General features: G+C 46.0%; 1 long non-coding RNA gene across 1 annotated transcript; it reads left to right on the forward strand.

Annotated features, from left to right (window-relative positions):
- Positions 1 to 3,996: 3,996 nt before the first annotated feature.
- Positions 3,997 to 6,739, forward strand: LOC142143062 (uncharacterized). The gene is made up of 5 exons (XR_012689486.1): positions 3,997 to 4,531; positions 4,777 to 5,026; positions 5,302 to 5,551; positions 5,764 to 6,013; positions 6,259 to 6,739. It is a non-coding gene; the product is annotated as an uncharacterized LOC142143062 (long non-coding RNA).
- The last annotated feature ends 314 nt before the right edge of the window (positions 6,740 to 7,053 follow it).

Raw genomic sequence — 7,053 nt, forward strand, 5'->3', positions numbered from 1 at the left:
GAGGATCTATCAAAAGTGTGGGAGGAGCATCTATCCGTGGTGTGGGTGGAGCATCTATCAGTGGTGTGGGTGGAGCATCTATCAAAAGTGTGGGTGGAGCATCTATCGGTAGTGTGGGTGAAGCATCTATCAGTGGTGTGGGTGGAGCATCTATCAGTAGTGTGGGTGGAGCATCAGTGGTGTGGGTGGAGCATCTATCAGTGGTGTGGGTGGAGCATCTATCAGTAGTGTGGGTGGAGCATCTATCCGTAGTGTGGGTGGAGCATCTATCAGTGGTGTGGGCGGAGCATCTATCAGTAGTGTGGGTGGAGCATCAGTGGTGTGGGTGGAGCATCTATCAGTGGTGTGGGTGGAGCATCTATCAGTAGTGTGGGTGGAGCATCTATCAGTGGTGTGGGTGGAGCATATATCAGTGGTGTGGGTAGAGCATCTATCAGTGGTGTGGGTGGAGCATCTATCAGTGGTGTGGGGGCGGAGCATCTATCAAAAGTGTGGGTGGAGCATCTATCCGTAGTGTGGGTGGAGCATCTATCAGTGGTGTGGGTGGAGCATCTATCAGTAGTGTGGGTGGAGCATCTATCAGTGGTGTGGGTGGAGCATCTATCAGTGGTGTGGGTGGAGCATCTATCAGTAGTGTGGGTGGAGCATCTATCCATAGTGTGGGTGGAGCATCTATCAGTGGTGTGGGTGGAGCATCTATCAGTGGTGTTGGTGGAGCATCTATCAGTGGTGTTGGTGGAGCATCTATCAGTGGTGTGGGTGGAGCATCTATCAGTGGTGTGGGTGGAGCATCTATCAGTGGTGTGGGTGGAGCATCTATCAGTAGTGTGGGTGGAGCATCAAATATCCTTTTTAATCATTTACTAAATCTCTCATATATCATGAATTATTTTCTTGGCCAAAAGGTATAATATTAATTATTTTGCTAATCTAATGACATTGATCCTGTTTTATATATAAACTTCATTATGTTAGATAAATGTGATATGTATATTATTAATTTAATAATAATATATTTATTTAGTAATAATTGATTGTAATATTAATATCAATAATACATCATCATTTTCATCTATTTATTTATATAACGCCACTAACTCCGCAGCGCTCTACAGAGAACTCATTCACTTCAGTCCCTGCCCCATTGGAGCTTACAATCTAAATCCCTTAACACACACAGACCGAGAGACACTTAGGTCAATTTTTGATAGCAGCCAATTAACCTACTAGTATGTTTTTGGAGTGTGGGAGGAAACCGGAGCACCCGGAGGAAACCCACGCAAACACGGGGAGAACATACAAACTCCACACAGATAATGCCATGGTTGGGAATCAAACTCATGACCCCAGTGCTGTGAGGCAGAAGTGCTAACCACTAAGCCTTAGTGAAAGAAACAACATATTATAATGAATTAAATCTGTACTGAAATTAAATTCAAGTTGATATTATAAAATAATAATAATAATCATATTCCAATATATTACAACACATAGAGACTCACTGCACCATAATCACAGAGCTTTCCTCTAATCCACCACAGCATCTCAGCTATAAACACTTACCTACACCACACTATACTAACTGAGAGCCACCGAACACATCTGTAATACCCCGTGTGGTGTTATTTACAGTAATACGTTGAAGTTGCACCTTACCAGTGTTAGATAGTTCTCTTTCTGGTTTCAACACTTCAGGGGGTAAATGTATCAAAGTGCGAGTTTGCCAGCGTGTTTAAATCGCGGCAAATCGCGGGTGCTTACCCGCGAGTTTTGAAAAAAAAACTTGAAATGTATCAAGCTGCGATTTTGACACTGATGTTCAAAATCGCTGATCATCTCTGGCGATTTTGGGCGATGTAAACACTCCCGAGATTAGCTAACTCTCCTGTGTTTGCAAAACTCTCCTGTGTTGTATCAGTGTGTTTTAAACACATCACTGTTACACTGCCCCTGTCATACAGCTGCCGGAGCGTGGGGTCCCCCCGCTATTCATGCTTAACCCTAGTGCTGCCTGACTAGTGCTGGTCCCGTGAAAATCGGGGGAAAAATTTGTACATCCCGAATCTTTAATCTTGATTGCAGAAAAATAAAAAAAGTGTTGACCCGACGCTAACACCTCCTACCTAGTAGGAGGTCCGGTACGCAATGAACTTACGTTACTTGCGCAAGCTCTAACTATAGAGCTTACGCAAGTAACGTAGCTCATTGCGCATGCACGACGCTACTTGCGTAAGCTGTATTTACTGTATTACACTCCCCACTGTCACCCCTGGCAACCACCAACCACTCCCCACTGTCACCCCTGGCAACCACCAACCACTCCCCACTGTCACCCCCGGCAACCACCAACCACTCCCCACTGTCACCCCCGGAAACCACCAACCACTCCCCACTGTCACTTCTCCCTCCAGGAATCTTTTTTTTTTTTTAATCTTTATTAACACTTATAACAATTAAAAATTAAATTAACAAATTAAACACATATAGATATACCCCAGAGTACTTAGGTTTTGGGGTATCACACATCACCATTTTACAAACATTACTACAGAGCTATAACCATGACTTTGAGGACATTACCCAGAATCCCCCACTGTAGCGGGAGCTCTGTATACTGTGTGACTATAAGGACATTACCCAGAATCCCCCACTGCAGCGGGAGCTCTGTATACTGTGTGACTATAAGGACATTACCCAGAATCCCCCACTGCAGCGGGAGCTCTGTATACTGTGTGACTATAAGGACATTACCCAGAATCCCCCACTGCAGCGGGAGCTCTGTATACTGTGTGACTATAAGGACATTACCCAGCATCCCCCACTGCAGCGGGAGCTCTGTATACTGTGTGACTATAAGGACATTACCCAGAATCCCCCACTGCAGCGGGAGCTCTGTATACTGTGTGACTATAAGGACATTACCCAGCATCCCCAGGAGCTCTGTATACTGTGTGATTATCATGTCATTACCCATCATCCCCTTCTGATGCAGAAGCCCTGTATACTGTGTGATTATGATGTCATTACCCATCTATGTCATAATCCCCAGCTGCAGCAGTAGCTCTATATAAAGTGTGTTTATAACATCATTCAGTCACTAGTCTCCACTGACTGGAAAACCAAGCCATAATGGTACTGCCTTCCAATACCAATCCTCCTGTCCCCCTACCACGACCCCGTCCCCCTGCTCACCCTCTCTACCGCCTCCGCCCTCCTCCTCTTCACCCCCTGCTCCCCCCTCCTAATCACCCCCTGCACAAAAACCTCCCTCTTCCTCCTTACCCCCTTCACCCCCTGCACCCCCCTCTTCCTCACCCCATTTACCACCGCCCCCCCTCCTCCCATGTACCCCCCACCGCCCCCTCCCCTGTACATGCCTCCTCCCCTGTATCTCCCTCCTCCCCTCTATCTCCCTCCTCCCCTGTACCTCCCTCCTTCCAAGTACCCCCCTCTTCCCCCTCTCCCGCACCCCACTCCCGTGTATCCCCCTCCTCCATTGTATCCCCCTCCTCCACCTATCCCACGTCGCCGTCATCCCCCTCCTCTTCCTCCTCGCCCCATGCCTAAATACCACCCTCCTCCTCTTCCTCCTCACCACCTGTGTAACCTCTCCCCTCCCCTTCCTCCTCGCCCTCCTGTGTCTGTCTAATCTGTCTGTCTAATTGTCTTAACGAAGACGAGAAGCCCGACAGACTTCAGACCTATATGAAAATTCCGATTGCAGGAGAAATCTAATGTTTATATTCCATTCGTTTTTTCCTGCAATCAGAATTTTCGTGTAGGTCTGAAGCCTGTCGGGCTTCTTGTCTTTGTTAAGACGTACCCAACCCCCCACAGCCCCCTCCTCCTCATCCCCAGCACCCTCTGTGTTCACACCTCCCCCCCCTCACACCCACCTCCTCTCCCCCTCACTCCCTCCTCCTCACACCCTCCTCCTCTCCCCCTCACACCTTCCTCCTCTCCCCCTCACTCCCTCCTCTTCTACCCCTCACTCCCTCCTCCTCTCCCCCTCACTCCCTCCTCTCCCCCTGCTTTGACACTGCCTTCCTCCTAGTCCCCGGGCCCACAGGCCCCTCCTCTTCACCCCCAACACCCCCTGCATTCACACCCCCTCACTCCCTCCTAATCTCCCCTTGTACTGACACTGCCTTCCTTCTAGTCCCCGGGCCCACAGGCCCCTCCTCTTCACCCCCAACACCCCCTGCATTCACACCCCCTCACTCCCTCCTCCTCTCCCCTTGTACTGACACTGCCTTACTTCTAGTCCCCGGGCCCACAGGCCCCTCCTCTTCACCCCCAACACCCCCTGCATTCACACCTCCTCCTCTACCCTGGAGACCTGGACGGATAAGAGATCTGGAGAGTGAAATAATAACTGGATGTCCGTTTACTGCCAGAAATCCAGCTGTATGAAATGTTCTACAGGACACAGCATAGATCTCCTCTCTGCAACATACTTGGGATGTTTTAAGGAGCACAGTCATTTTATGAATAACAACCAATTCTCAGAGGAGGAATCTTCAGATCTAAGGTAGGCTCTCACCTGTATTATAACAGTCTAAGGTCTAATCTCCTTACTATTATGTCTAAGGTCAGGTGACCTCTGTATTACAGAGGTATAAGGTCAGGTGACCCATGTGTTACAGAGGTATAAGGTCAGGTGACCCTTGTATTACAGAGATATAAAGTCAGACCTTATTGAGGATTAGAAATCCCTTGGACTCTAGGGATGACCTGTGAAAGGTCTTATTTAACATCTAACGTCTGATCTTGTAGATTGGGATCTTCGCTGGATTCTGTTGTGTCTTCAGTATCCCTGGAAAGTGGTTTGGAAGCCTTGCAGGAACAGATCTGGACAGTGAAATAATAACTGGATGTCCGTTTACTGCCAGAAATTCAGCTGTATGAAATGTTCTGCAGGACACAGCATAGATCTCCTCTCTGCAACATACTTGGGATGTTTTAAGGAGCACAGTTATTTTATGAGTACCAGCCAATTCTCCGAGGAGGAATCTTCAGATCTAAGGTATGCTCTCACCTGTATTATAACAGTCTAAGGTCTAATCTCCTTAGTATTATGTCTAAGGTCAGGTGACCTTTATATTACAGAGGAATAAGGTCAGGTGACCCCTGTATTTCAGAGGTATAAGGTCAGGTGACCCCTGTATTACAGAGGTATAAGGTCGAGGACCCTTGTATTACAGAGATATAAAGTCAGACCTTATTGAGGATTAGAAATCCCTTGGACTCTAGGGATGACCCGTGAAGGTCTTATTTAACATCTAACGTCTGATCTTGTAGATTGGGAAATTCGCTGGATTCTGTTGTGTCTTCAGTATTCCTGGAAAGTGGTTTGGAAGCCTTGCAGGACCAGATCTGGACAGTGAAATAATAACTGGATGTCCGTTTACTGCCAGAAATCCAGCTGTATGAAATGTTCTACAGGACACAGCATAGATCTCCTCTCTGCAACATACTTGGGATGTTTTAAGGAGCACAGTCATTTTATGAATACCAGCCAATTCTCCGAGGAGGAATCTTCAGATCTAAGGTAGGCTCTCACCTGTATTATAACAGTCTAAGGTCTAATCTCCTTACTATTATGTCTAAGGTCAGGTGACCCCTGTATTACAGAGGTATAAGGTCAGGTGACCCTTGTATTACAGAGATATAAAGTCAGACCTTATTGAGGATTAGAAATCCCTTGGACTCTAGGGATGACCCGTGAAGGTCTTATTTAACATCTAACGTCTGATCTTGTAGATTGGGAAATTCGCTGGATTCTGTTGTGTCTTCAGTATCCCTGGAAAGTGGTTTGGAAGCCTTGCAGGACCAGATCTGGACAGTGAAATAATAACTGGATGTCCGTTTACTGCCAGAAATCCAGCTGTTTGAAATGTCCTACAGGACACAGCATAGATCTCCTCTCTGCAACATACTTGGGATGTTTTAAGGAGCACAGTCATTTTATGAATAACAACCAATTCTCAGAGGAGGAATCTTCAGATCTAAGGTAGGCTCTCACCTGTATTATAACAGTCTAAGGTCTAATCTCCTTACTATTATGTCTAAGGTCAGGTGACCTCTGTATTACAGAGGTATAAGGTCAGGTGACCCATGTGTTACAGAGGTATAAGGTCAGGTGACCCTTGTATTACAGAGATATAAAGTCAGACCTTATTGAGGATTAGAAATCCCTTGGACTCTAGGGATGACCTGTGAAAGGTCTTATTTAACATCTAACGTTTGATCTTGTAGATTGGGATCTCCGCTGGATTCTGTTGTGTCTTCAGTATCCCTGGAAAGTGGTTTGGAAGCCTTGCAGGACCACTATTTGTGATGGCATGAACCCCACCATCACCACAAGGATCTTCTCCAATATATTAATGCTGCACATGATAAAATATTATGGCTGGAAGGTATTCCATGTACCAGGGACCTGTGTGATTCCATAAACTCCCGGAGATTCGACCTGTGTATACCACCAGTCTACCAGTGTATACCATTAATCTACCAGTGTATACAATCCATCTACCAGTGTATTCCATCCATCTACAGTGTATACCATCAGACTACCCGTGTATACCATCCATCTATCTGGCATACCATCCTTCTACCAGTGTATACCATCAGGCTACCAGTGTATACCATCCGTCTACCTGTGTATACCATCCATCTACAGTGTATACTATCAGTCTACCCGTGTATACCATCAGTCTACCCGTGTATACCATCCATCTATCTGGCATACCATCCATCTATCTGGCATACCATCCTTCTACCAGTGTATACCATCAGTCTACCCGTGTATACCATCAGTCTACCGGTGTATACCATCCATCTACATCTACCGATGTCTACCATCAGTCTACCCATGTATTTTAACTAAAATAAATAGATTGAACTTATTTGCATGGTGTTATTTGTAATATTAATCATTCGATTGCGTACTAATCACAACCGATATTAGTGTACAGAAATTATTGATTACCAACTTCATCCAATTATTTTTTTAGAAATTTATTTATTTTGATAGAGGAAGTTCACAGAAGC

This window comes from Mixophyes fleayi, chromosome 3, assembly GCF_038048845.1.
Source record: "Mixophyes fleayi isolate aMixFle1 chromosome 3, aMixFle1.hap1, whole genome shotgun sequence".
Taxonomy (NCBI): Eukaryota; Metazoa; Chordata; class Amphibia; order Anura; family Limnodynastidae; genus Mixophyes; species Mixophyes fleayi.